This window comes from Syngnathus typhle, linkage group LG2 (assembly GCF_033458585.1).
Source record: "Syngnathus typhle isolate RoL2023-S1 ecotype Sweden linkage group LG2, RoL_Styp_1.0, whole genome shotgun sequence".
NCBI lineage: Eukaryota > Metazoa > Chordata > Actinopteri > Syngnathiformes > Syngnathidae > Syngnathus > Syngnathus typhle.
Genome location: NC_083739.1, coordinates 20,483,862 through 20,501,447, shown reverse-complemented (window position 1 = coordinate 20,501,447; position 17,586 = coordinate 20,483,862). Strand labels below are relative to the sequence as shown.

Below are 17,586 nucleotides of genomic sequence, written 5' to 3'. Positions count from 1 at the left end.
CAAACAGTCAGATTTTGAGTTGGCGACACCAAGGCAGGCGTACGGAAATGTCAGCGTATTCACGCCCTTTGATTGGATAGTATACTAAACAGAGCTAGCAAGTTGGATCTGTAGCGAGCTGCACAAGCAAAGATATTATTGTGTTGGTTTAATAGCTGTTTTGTCAACCCACAATGGCTGAAGGAGAAGAAGAAATGAATTTGGTTGCAGATTTACTGTCAAAGCCATTTTCAAGACGGACTTTTCAAGAAAAACTGGACATTGTTAAGCAAGGTCGGGCAACTCCAAAGCTCGCAAGCCTGTCACAACCGGGAAAAGGATTTGTCTGCCACTTTCAGTCCACTAACTACAAGCAGAAATACGACAGGGCAGGCTCGACTTTCAGCATTAGCTTCGGTGGCGATAGAAAAGGTCTTCTTGATAGAACTGAAACCCACGAATAATCTGCACAACAGAGTAATTGAAATGTTCTTGAGGAAAGAAAGGAGGATGGATTTCGTGTACAAATAATCAGGATTTTTGGTGAGTAAAAAGTTGCCATATTCCTAAATAATATTGCAATCTTATCAGGTTATTTTTTATGCTTTTCTTATGTTTATAGCCATAAAATAGTTATTGAGGGTTGGATTGATTCAGATGGCGCACTACCAAAGGCCTAGGTGTGATATGCACAACCCGCCACTGATACATAAGGCACTTCGGATTAAAAGGCTCACTGTTGATTTTTGAGAAAATTTAAGTATTTCTAATGACTCAGAGAAGTCTACCGAGCCGGCTCAACTTTGGATATGAAATGAAATGTTTTCTTTCTGAACTTCCTCATTCTTATCAAAAATAATGTGGGATGATTCTGAGATGTGGCTTACTAAGAGCGTATCTACTAATAACTTTAAAAACGGTGTGATTTTACAATAAATATGACAGTCTTTTGTTATTGTCTAATAACTTTGAAAACTGTATGATTTTACAATAAAATATGACAGCCTTTTTTTTTGTTTTGTTTTTTTTATCAAAAGCCGGAAGATGAGAAGAGACACTCAAATGCCTGTCGGGGCGAGCATACATGAGATAAACAAGGCTAAGGGGGAAATCTGGCATGGGCTAAGCAAAGACATAAAAATATTTTCCCTTGTATTTAATGTCTTCCATAATTCATTGCTAGCAAAAGCTAATCAATAGGATCTTAATGAAAACTTGAGCCATATTTTATTTTGCCGCAGAGAAGTCCCAGATCAGCATTTGTTGCCTTGTTATGTGCTGCTTTTCACCCTTGGGCTGTTTGACAGATGTGCATCACATTTGTAAGTACCTCAAATATTTTCTTCTTCCACCAGTGATTGGTCAAATTATTGCAGAGCTTCAGAAAAAAATCTTGTGATGGCAGCAGTTAATGTTAACAGAAAATAGGATGGTTTTTCTATAGAATTGAATGACATGAAGACTTTAAATTCCATTAAAAAAAAAACTTGTTTGATAGTTTTCTCAAGTGTTATCCATACTCTCCAAGGACTGCAAGGTCACATAAATAAATAAATAAATAAATAAATAAATAAATAAATAAATAAATAAATAAATAAATAAATAAATAAATAAATAAATAAATAAATAAATAAATAAATAAATAAATAAATAAATAAATAAATAAATAAATAAATAAATAAATAGGTTCACTCCTTACCAGACACCACAAAACGAGAGTCATCAACAAATCCTAGCATTTTGGACTAGAGCAGGGTGTCAAACTCATTTTTTTCGCGGGCCGCATTGTAGTCATAGCTTCTTTCGGAGGGCCGTTATGACTATCAACTCAAATAAATGTATGAGCACCTCATATTATATACAGTAAAAGCTACAAAACAAACTGACAAATAACTCATTTTCAAATTAGACGAGTAAAAACTGGTCAAATATTAAAAATAAAGATATTATCAAAAGTGAAGACAATTCGCAATTCTAGTAACAACACACAAATTTGATGCACAATTTGTCTTCGCGGGCCACATAAAATGATGTGGTGGGCTGTATCTGGCCCCCGGGCCTTGAGTTTGACACCTGTGGACTAGAGTATCATGATGTCAGCAATCACATATTTTAGATTTATGGCCTTTTCTGACACAATAATTCAGTTTGAAAATGTCACTCTATCCTCAGTCACCGGGGGCGTCATCCACTTGAACAAATAAACACCTCTTCCCTCACAGACTCAACAGGGGAAAAACTGGGTTGTTTAACAAGGTGGCTGCAGGCATCTTGACGAATGCCACGATTCCACCAAGCAGTACATTTTGGTTAACATTCCACCACAGGCGATAGTAGGTACAGATATAACTACATCAGCTGAACAGTGTGCTCCATCCAATGAATGCCCCAAAGAAACCTAGAAACTGAATCAGGACGAAAAACATCACTTAATTTACAAAATATACTGTAGTACAAAGAAAGTGCACACTCTAAAGGACACAGTACAGCGCACAAAATGTTCATATTTTATAATAGTACATCAGACCACGAGTGTGGCCATTTAGTAACTTAAGTACAACTGACTATTGTCTGTTTCGGCTGCTTTGTTTAGAGCGCTAGTGCGCTAATGATGTGTGGCATGAGGAAACAAGCAGTGAACAATTATCTCTCCCTCTACTTGTATTGTATTATTGACAGAAACCAAGAATAATTGTTCATTAAATAATAGTGACTAGAACAAAAACTGCTAATGTGATATCCCATTACATATTCCATTCCTGTTTTTAACAGGAAACAATTCTTCGCCAACAAATCAACAGACACCAACATGTCTAGCTCCACCTTTACAAAGGTTTCTTTCATCTCTTAAAGATGGTTGGTACTTTCTGCAGTTGAGTAAATAAGCACCCAGGCCACCATTTGAGGATTTATAGTGTGTGAAAAGCTTAAAATAGTTACAGTGCATAATTACATTTTTTTCCACTTCCTGGCCAAGCTTCATAGTTTCCTCTTCGTCATAATCCACCAAAACGCTTCTGATAAAACTGGACATTACTTGAGTCAACCTGTGGCACTACTTACTGCAAACTCCCCTAGGGACCCAAAGAACATATTTGACAAATAATAAATCAGACAAACTCTGCCCCTTCTAGAAACGTATGACAGTGACACTTAAGTTAACGTGCAGCTCTTTGGACTTTATAAATGACATAAAGCATTGTCCACCTTATAACTGTCATGAATAATTAATTCAGACATAGAATAAGGAAAGAATGTGTACTGAAATTGTTAATGAAAATGACTTGTAGACCGACGAGTGAAATGGAATGCTAATTGTTTCCAGTGATCCTTGTCAACGTACAGGTTCCGGTATTGCTCTGGTTCCCGTCAAATATCTATGACTACAATTAGATGGGAAAAGGTCATTTTTCATGCTCGGAAAGGCATCCTAATGAGCTGGTCGCCACCTATTTAACACTTTCCTCCAGTCCACTAAAAAGGACTTTCCGTATCCACCAGACAGCATGATTCATTTGAACTGGAGACTCAACGAGATGGTTTTGTTTTGTTGTCTTATGGAGACGTGTTTAATGCTTGTGTTCGAGGTAAATTTGTCAAAAAAGAAAAGACAGAACAATAACGTTTTAAAGGTCAGGCCATAAAATACAATATTGTCTGTCTTTACAGAGCCAGGAGCATTATTTATAGTTAATGCCAACCTGAGCATTTTCATGTGTGGGAACATTATTTCTCAGGGAAAAAATGGGCCAGGATCTATCTACTGCATATGACATTACACGACTATACTGTATTGAGAGCTGTCCACTGGCTAAATGTCGTTTGCATTTGGATTTGCATTTTTAGCCAAGGGTGAGAGTGTGGAGACACACTGGGCCGATGACAGCTGACACCTCGAGTTGTGCATGGGTGCCGGCTCGCTCTCCTAACAGTCAAGAAACCATGATCAAGTGAATCCTAATCACTGAGTTAATATGCCTCAAATGTGTAAAATCAGATCATTCTTTTCTGTGTGTTTCATGTTCAAACAGGAGCACATGTGATCTGGCATGCCTTCATAAAACACTAAGGCTTCCATCAGTCACTGATTATTGCAATGACGAACTAAAATCCCTAAACACAAAGGAACCGGCAGTGCATTGCTTTAGCTGTCACATTTAACTAGTGAGAGTGACCTTAGCCTATACAGGCTGAAGGAGAATGAATCACACTCAATTAGACAGAAATATTTCATCAGACATGCATTCCGTGTTGATTAATATTAACCCCCAACTCCCGTCTTTCCATTTTCCGTTTATATCTGCAAATTCCTGGCCAATAGTTTGGAATATGGGATACAAGTGACAGCAGGCGGATGCAGAGGGGCTGCCCATTTGGTGTGTAAAGACCGGCTGAGTGGGCCAGCGCTCCACTACCACTCGTCTCGCCCTTATGGCACGCCGTGTTTACGCCCATCCCTCAGGCCATTTGTTTGCAGCACTTCCTTTGCCCACAGCACCATGCATAATGCACGAATGAAAATGTTAACAGTGGCAAATAAAATCGGCAAGGTGCCCCCACAAATCAGGGCAGTTTAGGAGCACATTTAATCATCCATGCGTTGGGGACAATGCATAGCAATTAATTGTGGCATTTCAAAGAAGACCCCATTTTTTCCAGGATCCTTTAAGCTCCTTGCACATTTGCACTGACACGTGCTGCAGGCCACTGGCAGGCATCTCATGCTCAACTAAATCCATGTGCAGCTCTTGCCACATTTTGGCCTAATTATGTTTATCGTCGCATCAAGAGGATGACGGGGGAACCCCCTGAAGAGAGTTGCACAGAGTTACATCAACACAGCCCACCCAACAGGAAAAATACAGAAAACCAAGCATTGTTTGATGAGGGTCTCTCAAGTATACAAACGGAAAAAAGGAGCACCATCAAGGCCTTGCCTTTCTCTACTATGCTCCGAGACAAACAAGTTACAGTGTCATATGCTGGTGTCAGGAACATAAATATTTTACTCAAAGGCATGTGCTGTACATGGAAGAAAAAGAAAGTTAAATGCAGGCACACTCATATTTGGAAGGGGTAGAAAAACAACTACGATAACAGGTTTAACTGAATTCAGAAATATTGTAAAATTAAAAAGCTGAGACTGGTAACTGTCACTGGCCGTAAGGGCAGCGTTTCGTGCAGATACAATCTGTAGTGCCTTTCAGCACTTCCTGAACACTAGACACCCTAATCTAATGACAGGGGGGGATAGAATCTAGTCAGGCTTTTAGCCCAGTGCCATCACGCTTCCTCCCACATCTGACTGCAGTCAAAAATCCACTTGTTATTTTTATTTCCACTATATCTTCCCTGAGGTACACTCGACGCGGCTTGAGTCATCATTGTTCAAGTCTTTAGAGTTGAAAAACCACACACAGCCGCAGACACATACACACACACTCACACACACGTAGTATAAGCTGGTGGCAAGGTTATAGCCAGACAAGGGGCCACTCGTATTCTGCCAACCCCAGGGAAAACTCACAGAGGGCTCCGGAGAGGGAAAACAGAGATGTGCCGTGTTGCTGACATGGCAGCCGTCACGTCACACTAAGCAGTAAGAGTGATGTGCACAGACAGCACTGAGATTTGTGTAATGCTGCTGTGGCTTCTAACCAACGAGTAAAGGGTTGGTGCCTGACATGACCCACAATAGCCTTCTGAATGTCTACAAGGGAGCCCAGAAAATCTAAAGAAATGCAGGGTTGTTCTAAGATGATCTTCCTTCCCTTCTGATAGTGTGCAAACTTTGGAATATAGAATGAAATGCAATTTTCAATGAGTAGTACATTAGATAGGCGGCTCGGTGGTGCACTGGGTAGCACATCCGCCTCACAGTTAGGAGGGTGTGGGTTCGATTCCACCTCCGGCCCTCCCTGTGTGGAGTTTGCATGTTCTCCCCGGGCCCGCGTGGGTTTTCTCCGGGCACTCCGGTTTCCTCCCACAACCCCAAAACATGCTTGGTAGGCCGATTGAGCACTCCAAATTGTCCCTAGGTGTGAGTGCGAGTGTGTATGGTTGTTTGTCTCTGTGTGCCCTGTGATTGGCTGGCAATCGGTTCAGGGTGTCCCCCGCCTACTGCCCGATGACGGCTGGGATAGGCTCCAGCACACCCGCGACCCCCGTGGGGACTAAGCGGTATGGAAAATGGATGGATGGATGGATGGATGGATAGTACATTAGATATTTCTTGTGCATTACATGTAATTGTATTTTCGTGTTATCGATGAAGACGGACAGGCGTTGAACTATCAATCAGACAATGTTGAGGATGATCCTCAAGCCTTGAAGGAAACTGCATTGCCGCTGCCATGGAGTAAAAAGTCCACTGTGTGATGATTTGAACTTTTGAACTTTAACAGGTTATCTGTGTTCTCTTACATGTACGAATAAAAGTGTGCAACTCACGAAAACATGATTATATCGTTTAATTAATCGTTAACAGTAATAACTCCAGTGGTCACCAAAACTGTCCTACAAAACATGTAACTATTTACATGTGAGAGTATTTGACATACCGTAATTTCCGGACTATAAATCGCTCCGGAGTATAAGTCGCATTTTAGGGGGCAATTTATTCGACAAAATCCAACACTAAGAACAGACATGAACGAGCAACAACAGGGTAAACGATACGGTATGCTAACGTGACAAACACAAACGAGGAGCTGAGAACGGGCCTGACGTAACATTCAGTTATTTAAAAGAAACTATTAGATAAATAACACGTTTATAAAACCATCTGTGTCACTCCAATTCATTAAATCCATCGATCGTTCTTTGTTAACAATGCCGTGTGCCGCACCGCAGTTCAAATTATTCCACAGGCCCATACAACGATATATAAACTATATTTTAAATAACTATCACATAAACAACAATATTATCAAACCATTTGTGTCACGCCAAATCATTAAATCCATCGATCAAATTTCTCATCCTTTATGTCATCCCGGTGACAGAGGACATGTCCAGAGGATATGGCGCGTTAAAGTGTTAATTACTTTATTTGATTTTTTCTCTCTATTTTTCATGTTTTGATTATGTTCAAGATAAAGATATCAAAGCATGTGAAGTGATCAACTATAGTAAAAATAACGTGAAGTGGTCAACTATACTCATTAAGTGATGTGTTAATGATCAAGTAAAAATTTGTGAAAAAAAACATATATAAGTCGCTCCTGAGTATAAGTCGACCCCCCCCCCCCACCCAAACTATGATAAAAACCACGATTTATAGTTCGAAAATTACGGTAGTTTGTATGAATTTGTTTTTAATGCAGCGCAGGACATGAACCAAAAGTAATCAAGTATTCAATTCAGGAAAAAAAAATCTTTAACTATGCTCATATAGTACACTCTTAAAAGGGCTGGGTCTAAAATAAACCAATTTTGGTAAAAAGAAAATTGACCCACCTGCTTATTGGGTCAATTTGACCCACTTATCTGGGTTTTATTTTTTTATTTTTAAAGAAAAAAAGGTTGGGCCAAATGGACCCAAAGTTGAAATAACGTCTGCCCCTTTTCTTGGCTATTTTTGGAGCCAGCGGTTTTAAGGGTGCGCTAGAACCAAACATTGAACAAGTCACAGAATAAAAACCTTTCTGTAGCCAGTCTCTTTTCCTCACTCTCTTGAAGGAAGTTAGGTGACACTATTTCCCCTCTTAGGGTTAATAAGCAAGAACATGGAGTTGAACATAATCTTAATTAAAATGTAATGAATAAAAAAACACACTTTAAGGCTTGCACTTGCATTACAAAGTTCAAGTGACACAATTCCAATGTTTTGCTCCCAAGTGGCAAAATTCAAATGCATGTCATGGCAGTAAAAATAGGAAAATTTACCTATGAAATTGGATACACGTAGATCGGTATCAGGCCTCTTCCAAATGTAGAAAAATATCAAACGTTGCAATGGTTATCTGCCTAAGCAATGTCCTACGTCTGTCTCGATTACAAAGCAGAACTGGCGTACCACAGCAGCACGTCTACCGTGACATAACATTTGGACACATTCAACAACATTCCAAACATCAACTGACAATATGAACAACCTTGATGGATGCAAGAAAATGCAATGTTTGTCAACTTTGTTAATGTAATATAGTCCAGTGTTCCCCAACCTATTTTGCACCATGAACTGGTTTCATATGGAGACTCATATTTGATTGATAGGAACAAATATACACTTATGAATGAAAATATGTCTCACTGTGAATGTGGTTGTTATAGTTAAAGCAGTGCACTTTTTTTTCAAAAAAGCCTTATAATGTGTTCCGCAATACAATGGCTACGCTTACATGCAGTCAATGTCCCTTTCGAAACCAGAATATTGGAAGTATTTGGGTTGTTTTATGTTTTTTTTTTATTTGGCTCATTGTATGCTTGTGACGTCGAAATTATGTTCTCAACGCCGATTGGCTCTCGCCGACGAGCGACGGGCTGCACTCACATGGGTCAGGGATCGAAAATTCAGACGCAGAGAATGATGCAATGCCTACCTCTGTCCATCATTATATGGCAATGTGCTTAATTGTTCTAACCTTGAGCACCTTGAGATCATTTGAGTTACATTACGGACTCACCTAATTCCTAAAACTCTAAATGAGCATTGGACGCTTAAAACATGATACGTATTTGTTGTTGCCGTACTGCATATCAATCCATGTTTTCAAGGACCAAAGTTCAAAAATGTGTCTGCAACTATAACGTTTTTATGACAGGCAAAACCCCAGCGCTTCCGTATTTAATGGGCACATGAAGACAAAGCAAGCGTACAAAATAAGCAAAAGATGGCTAACACAACATCCATGATAAATCACTGCCACTTTTATAGCATCTAATAAGTTGATGCAAAGCCATTTTTCTTTCTGCCCATCATTCAAACATTTAACGCTTATTTACAAGGAACTTGTTAAAATAACTAATAATATTCTGTGTCAATTTCCGTGTGGCATATCATGATGAAATTTATTGTTTTTGAGTGTTTAAAAAGGTAATGACATGAATAACAAACTGTCGAAACTCCTTCATTTGCATAGACGGCCCATAACTCCTGATACCTTGCATTAAAAAAAGTGTTTTTTAACAAAACGAGCTATAAAAGAGGCATTCAAAGTGAGTGATGGCAAAGAGTCCTCCACAAAGTCGCACCACGGAGACAGCTTCAGCCCCCAATACAGATGCGTCAGGGATCAAGTGAGCCAATAAAAAGACATATATCCTACAGCTTTGACTTATTTATCCTATGTGGATGAGCTCAAGATGGAACATCTCGTATAACAGATCTTAATTAATTGTGATGAAAGGGCCAATTTAGAGGCTGCGCAACAAAAGAGAGCCAAACAATAATATTCTCCACAAATCATCTTTGCTTGTCAAATCTTTCCAGTGAAGTGTTCTTATTCAAAGTCTTTGGTTACGTGAGGCTTTTTTTAAAGATGCTGAAGGAGGCAAACGGCCTGCAAGGCCTCGCTACAGACCACACATTGAATTTTTGCGCTCATGACGATGGTTAGGCCAGCACCAGATGATTAAATGTGGTCCTTCAACTAGATTCTGAGGATTTTGCACGAAACCCCGAGCCTGTCCCAACTGTCCCAGTCAGTAGAGGCCGTGTTGGCGTTGATTGCGAGGCTATGAGGAGTCTCTCCCCGGTGCCCTCTCAGTGCAACTCTAATTAATAGCCAATTCATCTTCTCCGATCTGAGCCAGCACACAGAGTAATATATCGTTAGTTTGGCAACCGGGCTATTAAAGTGTAATAACCAAGTACCAGCACTCGATTTGGAAGAGTAGCACATACTTAAATATGAAGTGGAAATAATTAATTTATTGGTAGATCTGTGGTAACCAATCATTTACTATTTGCATGATGCATAAGCATTTCCAATCAGATTGCGACATGCCGCAAGTTCTAAATGGACGATCTAGAAGCTAAAAGGAATAGTGTCCTATCACAACATTAAATTTATTTTCACTTTTATTTCTTTGATAAAAGCAGTTGAACAGACAATGGGACTCTTTATGTCTAAACCATTGTAAATGTTGAGATGAGAAACTAGTGTCCTTCCAAAAGTAGAAACTAGTTACATACTTCCGCATAATAGCATCTTGAAACTTATAATTGCGTAAAACGAAATACGCAAGTACTTTTGGCCTGCTACTAAAGCTACACCTTTATAACCTATTATTCTTTTTGCTAGAACTAATGAAGTTTTTGTCTCTGCAGCTTAACACACTAATTGACCGTTTCTTTTTTTTCCTTTTTTTTTTTTTGGAGGAAAGCCCAGATTGAAAAAATAGGCAGCCCTTTAAAGACTGCACTCCCTTGCTCACTTATTAATACAAGTCCCTTATTAATTAAACTTTCACCAAGTCAGGATTTTTATTAAAAAGATAATGGCTGCGACTGCCGTAGTGTAAAAACAGAACTAGTGTGTTGTATGCTGAAATGTCTATAAATTTAAAACGATTACTTAATATAACACCATTTTAAGGAACAAGAAAGGGACCTGGGGATACAGATGTAAGATTTTAATCCCACAACACCTCAAATTTGACATGTTTCATTTACACTCATTTTCTTGGACTGATTAAGTCCATTCACTTCCAAATCCTAAGTATTTACTGTAGAGCAACTCAGGAGAGACTGAAGTGTAAATATGTTTTGCCATCCGTGTGTCATTGCAGACCAAATATTGACTGCAATTTTATGATCGGTCCCCCACTTGATCAATTAAATCCCACTAGTGTCATTAGCTTTGATACAAACTTAAAGAAAATTGATATTTGACCAATGTTTGTAAAAATGCCACATCTAAAATAAGTACCATGTGGATTTAGGGAAAGCTGCAAGTGTAATCAAGTGCAGCCACTCTCAATAAGTGGAAGGAACATACATGAGAGTATCTTAGAAATCATCTGTAACAGCTTTAGCACAGCAATCAGGGCTTTGTTTTACAAACTAATTTGTTAACGAATAGATAGAAACTACTTGAAAAAGGTAGTGTCACTACCAAATAGAATTTCCTAATTATAAAGATACAAGTTCTGCTTTTTTTTGTCGTGGCCCACATCATAGTCATAATGTTGAAACGGATTCTTAAAAATTCCATTATTTGTAATGGGAAAAATAGATTCGGAATTTGACCGAATCGCTTCTCGAACCGCCTTCTGGAACGGATTGTGGTAAAAAAACAAGGTTTGACTGTATTTTTGCTATTCTTGTTAAAATCACACTTACATGTGAACTGGAAATGACAATAATAACACATAGTGAAAGCCAAATTGAGCAAATTGGCTGTTTCAGAAATGTGTGTCAAACTGGTAGCCCTTTGCCTTAATCAGTACCCAGGAAGTAGCTCTCGGTTTAAGAAAGGTTGGTGACCCCTGGTCTACACAATAAACTGATGCATAACTAGTTTTGAAATCAGAGACGAGTAAAAACTATTCAATTTGTTAAAAAGATGAATGGTAATAAAACCTTCTAGCAACATCTCTATTTGTGAAGACAATATGTAGTAATTTTAGTATTGACACAAAGTCGGTTCAGAATTTAATATAATTACACTATACCCGCGGGCCACAGTTTGACACCTCCTGTTCTACTAAATTTTTGTTTGTTTTTGTTCTGTATTGTCTGACAAGAACCATTTATGCAATTCAGCCAAAACGATAAAAGTAGATGCAATAGAACAAACTTAGTCGCCTGTTGCTAGCCACCTCTGTTGTATACTTACATTGTTTCACCTTTAATGCTATGAACGTGCATATGTACTTTCTTTGGCGGCATTGGTCTGTTTGAGTGACAAATTCAACATGAAACATGGTCCAAGTGAGACGAAAACAACTATTTGAGGCATCCAGTTGAATGAGGAACACAAATTGTGGATAAAAGGTCATGGGGAGTTCAAGTTTAATCCAATTCTCTCATTTCATAGGAATTAAGCTTCTTGCTTGTTCTAGGAAAAGCGATTGAGGCATGTTTTCCAATTTTTGGGGGGGTGTCAGTTTGCTGTTTTCTGCTAACAGGATGTCACTAATATGCACTGGAATGCTGTGTGAAATGTGAATAGACAATTTAACTGGCTGAATAGAACTTAATGGCGTAAATCAAATGTGGGGGGACAGCTTGGAAGCATAGATTTTTCCAGACAAGAATCACTGTTGACAACATTTTCCACCCAGTTTGCCATTTCTGTCAGAGCCAAAATCTGAAATTAAGAGTAAAATGTTTCCAAGGTACTACAACCGTTAACAAACCATATCTCATTAGCATTTCTTCCTCAACCGGTGAGATTGTAATGACACGTTGTAAAGAAAATGCCACTTAGCAAGAGGGCACTCATAATTAAAAGAAAAACAGTATTCCTGCATGCATGACAACAAATCTGAGGGTCTTTTTAAATAAAGTTATTTAAAGTCTTTGAAAAGGTAAATCCAGCATGCGTGTTTTGATGTCAGTTTTCCTGCATTGTTCCTCTGAGCATCTTATTCAAGCCCAATTTGCGCCACTGTGAGCAGACCCCAGTCATCTTTAAACGCTATTTAAAATGCAATTTGATTATCCACCAAATTGCTACCAAGCCTTTCCCTGTGCAGCTTGGGGCTGGGGAGGTTAACCAGTTTTAATTAGAGTTTGTGCATAAAAGAGAGGTCTTTGTGGCATTTTGAACATGACATCCCAGAATGACCGCCACTTTCAAAGAGTCATCGCCTAAATGATTTCAAATTAATAGATCCAAAGGGACGGGAGCAGGCCTGGCATGGAGGGTTCAATAATCACTGTGGTCTTCTTTGGAATTGGCAGGCCTACAGGATATGGCACATTTAAATCATCCAAAACTTTTCTTTAATCATAGTTTAGAAAATTGGCTTGGACCGTTCGCAAGAAACAGCTGCTGTGCCCGTTAGTCATTTATTGAGATTTACCAAGGGTTCCCCTTTAAATATTTACATTGTCCCACAGTGCAGCAATATTGTCCAAGAATGAGGAGATACGAGCCAAGGAGGTGTGTTCAGGTTCTTCAAATCAATTTGCTAATTGCTGGAGCTGAAATAGGAGAACAGCAAAGAGTCCCTTCTGGCAAGTTGTATTATAATAAACACTAAAAAAAACATTTTCATCTTTTGCCAAGAGTCTGCCTGATGCCATGCAACAGTGGAGATCAAACTGAGACTACAAGTTGCTGCTGTGGCGATCGCAATCAATGAAGCAAGCGAGGTCCCCAAACATAAAAGAATCTCTCAGGAACGACATCTTTGCACCAACTAGGGGATCAAATGTGACTGAAAGAGCTTATTACTCTTACAGACTTGGCATGAACACACTTGGCAGCTATTGTGCAGTAACAAACATTAATGAGACTTGATGCATAAAACCACTTGGTAAAGTAAACATTGCATCCTGCTAGATGCAAAGGTTTTGATGAGGCTACCAAGATCACTTGATGTCATAAGTCCTGGGGCATCTCCTGCCCTCAGAGAGCAAGATGCCCAGACATTGTGGCAGATGTTAGGGTTTGTTCGGGTGTGTTTGAATCCCATACCGCGCCCTTTGTTACAGGTCAAACTTCCTTTCCGCCCCCAGGGACTGAGGGCAACTCTGTACCTGTTATGATAACAGCCAACATCCTCTTCAGGGTTGAGAGCATAACCTTCTACATCTCATCAATGCCACATTACCTATCCAAACCTTTTCCACTCTAACATCAGTAGCCAATGCCACGCGGTTTGGATCACGACAGGTCAAAGTCAGTGTCAAGCAAGAGCTCAAAGGACAATACTGTCTGATCATCATGAGCCAATAGACAAGAGTTAAACTGGGCAAAAAAGGCTTTGTCTTGTATGACCTGCTATCTGCAGGAATATCACAAGGTACTGTGCCAATAAGGATTTGTGGGTGTGCGAAGCACTATAAAAAATGTGCCAACTTTTGTCTGGAAAAAGATGAGATTCCAGTGTACATTTGAAATCTGCAGCTTTAAACATAAAGCGTTGACTTGAGACTTGCAACCGTACAAATACATTTCTTGCTTTGGGTCACCAATTTGCGCAGTAGATTGTATAATGTTTGTACCTAGTATTTATACAAAGTCATAATTTAAATGACGTTAACCTTGTTTTTGCTTATTATTTTATTTGTCTTCATTTGATTGATGATGTATAGTTTGCATGTTTGAAACAAATAAATGTATTCATTCATCAACAAACCTTTCCTCTTTATTACTCATTGAATTGAAAACACACAAGATGTGACATTTTTCACAGACAAGTTGTTTGAATTCTAATTTGTATGACTTTGGGGCATTCTACTTTAGGGGTTCCCAATGTATTTTACCAGTCCTAATTCCGAAGCAGCAGCAACTTTGAAGAAGAGGAACAAAACTGAGCTTGCTATGAATTGCTACCTGCAAACAAGGCATAAGAGACTGTTTCCACAGACATTTAGGAGTGTACAAAAATGGATTTTCTAAAAATACAAATTTTTCAAACGTTTTCAAGCGGTTCGGTGGCCGCTGGTTAGCACTTCCGCCTCACAGTTAGGAGAGTACGGGCTCGATTCCACCTCTGGCCCTCCCTGTGTGGAGTTTGCATGTTCTCCCCGTGCCCGTGTGGGTTATCTCCGGGCTCTCCGGTGTCCTCCCAATTGACACAATTGGCCAATTGCACTCCAAATTGCGCCTAGGTGTGAGTGCGAGTGCGGATGGTTGTTCGTCTCTGTGTGCCGTGCGACTGGCTGCCAACCGGTTTAAGGTGTCCCTCGCCTACTGCCCAATTACTGCTGGGATAGGCTCCAGTACATCTGCGACCCCCGTGGGGACAAGCGGTATAGAAAATGAATCGAATGTTTTCATCTCTTACAACCTGATCGCATTGTAAAGTAAGCGTAGAATGTTTGTTGTATACATTTCATCAGGACTCATGCTGATAGAAAATAATAGGTTATTTTTTTCATATACCCCCAGGCTAAGTTGCCATAACAATCAGTTTTAAGGAAAACTGCATATACTGTACATGATTTGATTTAATTTTGTTTTTAAAAATAATTCTGTGCAAAATATTTTAACTCCAAGTCTTTGAATGGCATTAAAACAGCTGTTATCATTCATTAAAGTAGCATCTTGGTGTTTTGTTGTATTTTTATATCTCCCAATCCTCTATTGTTAAACCGTGTGCATGTACAATGGGTAGTAATTACCCTGAATACAATTTTTTTATTTTTTATTTAGCCTTTATTTACCCAGGCAAACAATTAAGAACAAGTTCTTATTTACAACTGCGGCAAGTCACAGGTGAAATAACATTTGGACCAAAGGAAGAACAGTGTTACACTCTATGCTTTTTTGCGCATGGTTCTGGCCCGTTACCTTAATTCACACACTGGGGGGTGGTGGGCATTATCATGATTTTGTTTGGTTTTGTGTGATTGAGTAAAGCCGGAATATTCAATGGTCTTCTTGATGCACGTGCTGCAGGATAATTAAGGGGTTGAGTTTCTTTTGTTATTGGTAAACAGTTTTGCATTTGTGAAGTTATGACCCTGATTATATTTTGCAACATATATAATTTGACTCAAACATCAGATCAAAGTTGCTTTTCCCTACAAAAAATAACAATGTGTTTATTTGTGCAGATTCTTATCTTACAGGAGGGAGGGAATATAAAATAAAACGTGCTTCTCTAGCTCGTCGTCTGTCAGCCCTTGGATCCCAGCGCAATCCCACTGAGTAATCAGGCACAAACAAAAACACACCCAAAAAAAAACTGTTGCTGTGACATTTTGTTCCATCTCACCTCAACACACGGCCGTCACAATGGACCGGTGTGCAGGGAATCTGTGTTCAGATCACCATGGTGATGGCTCTCTGCCACCCAAGGCTCCCAGGAGGTGTTTGGAGAGTTAACTGGGGGAGAGGACAGCAATGGAGCAAAATAAGCAGCAACCAAAATGTAGACTGATAAAGAAAACGGTGATGAAGACGGTCCTGGTAGAGTCAAATCCATGAGAGCAGCTAAGGCAATAATTCAGACACTGTGACACCTGAGAGTGAGCAAACGATGCTGAAATGTTGCAGGGAATAACCTTTAAAAGGTACTAAAAAAAAAAGGAACAAAATGGTGAGCAAAGGTCTGTTAACATCTGACTGAGGCTAATTCATCCTTCCTTGCATGACAGAAAGGCACACAGATGGCAGTGCACTGTGCAAGACAAACGGCAACTCCAACTCTACTTACACTACCAGCTCCAGTTCTATTTACCCTTAGCGTCTGTCCCATTCTTACAGAGGATATAAGACAACTCATTACTGTACTTTAAACTTTAAAAACACATCTTGACATGTAACAGCAAAACCACTCACTCTTCTACACATACAAATCACCCTCTTTCCAATGTGGATTAAGATTAACACCCAAGTTGATTAATACACATGGATACCACGCAATATTAGCCAACCTATGTAGAAAACACAAATTGACAGAAGACTGGAGCTCAGAGGAGTGATGTGGAGTGTATAAATAAAGACTGCATTGGCTTTCCATCAAAGCAACATGGTTGAACAACTGCTACAAGTAGGGGCAATTTCCTAAATGGGTTAATTGGTGTCTAGTACCGCCAATTCATTTTATTGCCTGTTGCTGGTCTACATGAAAAGTGCAGGGGGAGGAAGTTCCTTTAAGTTCAATACTCCACTTAAAACAAAACTCCCCCATTTGCCTCTTAAACGTGTCTTTTAAATCTCACGTGGTAGCTTGACTTAATATGTCCAAAAATGGGTGTTTTAAAGACCTGACTGCATGCCAGCTGGTGCATTGCCATTGAGAAGCTAGGGCATAACCTTAACCCAGTGTCTAAATGCCCTCGTTTTCTCCTTGAACAGCTATCCTTAACTGTGCTCCTCTGGTCCTAAAGTGGCCAGCTGGGAATGGTGCGTCTGTGCTGACGTCTCTACGAACCTTGGACAGTGGAAGGATTACCGTGCATTTACACTCAATGCTCTTTCTTTCCTTAAGACTTATTAGGAATGATAATGAGCTAAGAAAGGGGCAGTATGTCCCTTTCTCAACTCTGTGAAATGTCTCGTCTTTCTTCCTCAGTTGTTTTATTCCTTCTCTCCCCCTGGTCTCAAATGTATTGAAAAGGCAGACAACAAATGGACAAGAAAAACTTCCAGCCGTGATCTTCGGAGCGTAATCAATATTTATATTTCGAGTCCTTCTTGCTGTTTGTCCGTGTTTTGTTTATTTAGCTGAGGAATTTTTCTTCAGTCACAAATGAGGGATAACAATTCACCTTGACCCTCAATTATATTGTATTTTTCTACTGTCTCATCAAGCATGCAAAAAGCAAATTTCTTCTGTACTAAAATAAAAACAATAGGGGTGATTAAAAAAATGTGTGCATCCATCCTGGTAAACTAGCATATCTTGATGGCAGTATATTTTTACAAGGCCAAACAATTTGCTTGTGTGAATTTGTATACAAAATCATTACACAAAGGAGCAATTGATGAAGCTTATAAGCTGGGAAATAAAACGAATGGCTCCCGAAGCCTGTCAAGT

General features: G+C 39.4%; 1 protein-coding gene across 4 annotated transcripts in view; it reads right to left on the bottom strand.

Annotated features, from left to right (window-relative positions):
• The window catches only part of casz1 (castor zinc finger 1), a 162,899-nt gene that overhangs the window by 140,837 nt on the left and 4,476 nt on the right, over positions 1–17,586 (bottom strand). For 2 of the 4 annotated variants that reach the window (XM_061298002.1, XM_061297985.1), the window contains exon 3: positions 15,820–15,929. The exons of the other annotated variants lie outside the window; for them this stretch is intronic. The gene's annotated coding sequence lies outside the window, so the exon portion shown is untranslated. The remainder of the gene's footprint in view (positions 1–15,819; positions 15,930–17,586) is intronic. 4 annotated transcript variants of the gene reach the window in all.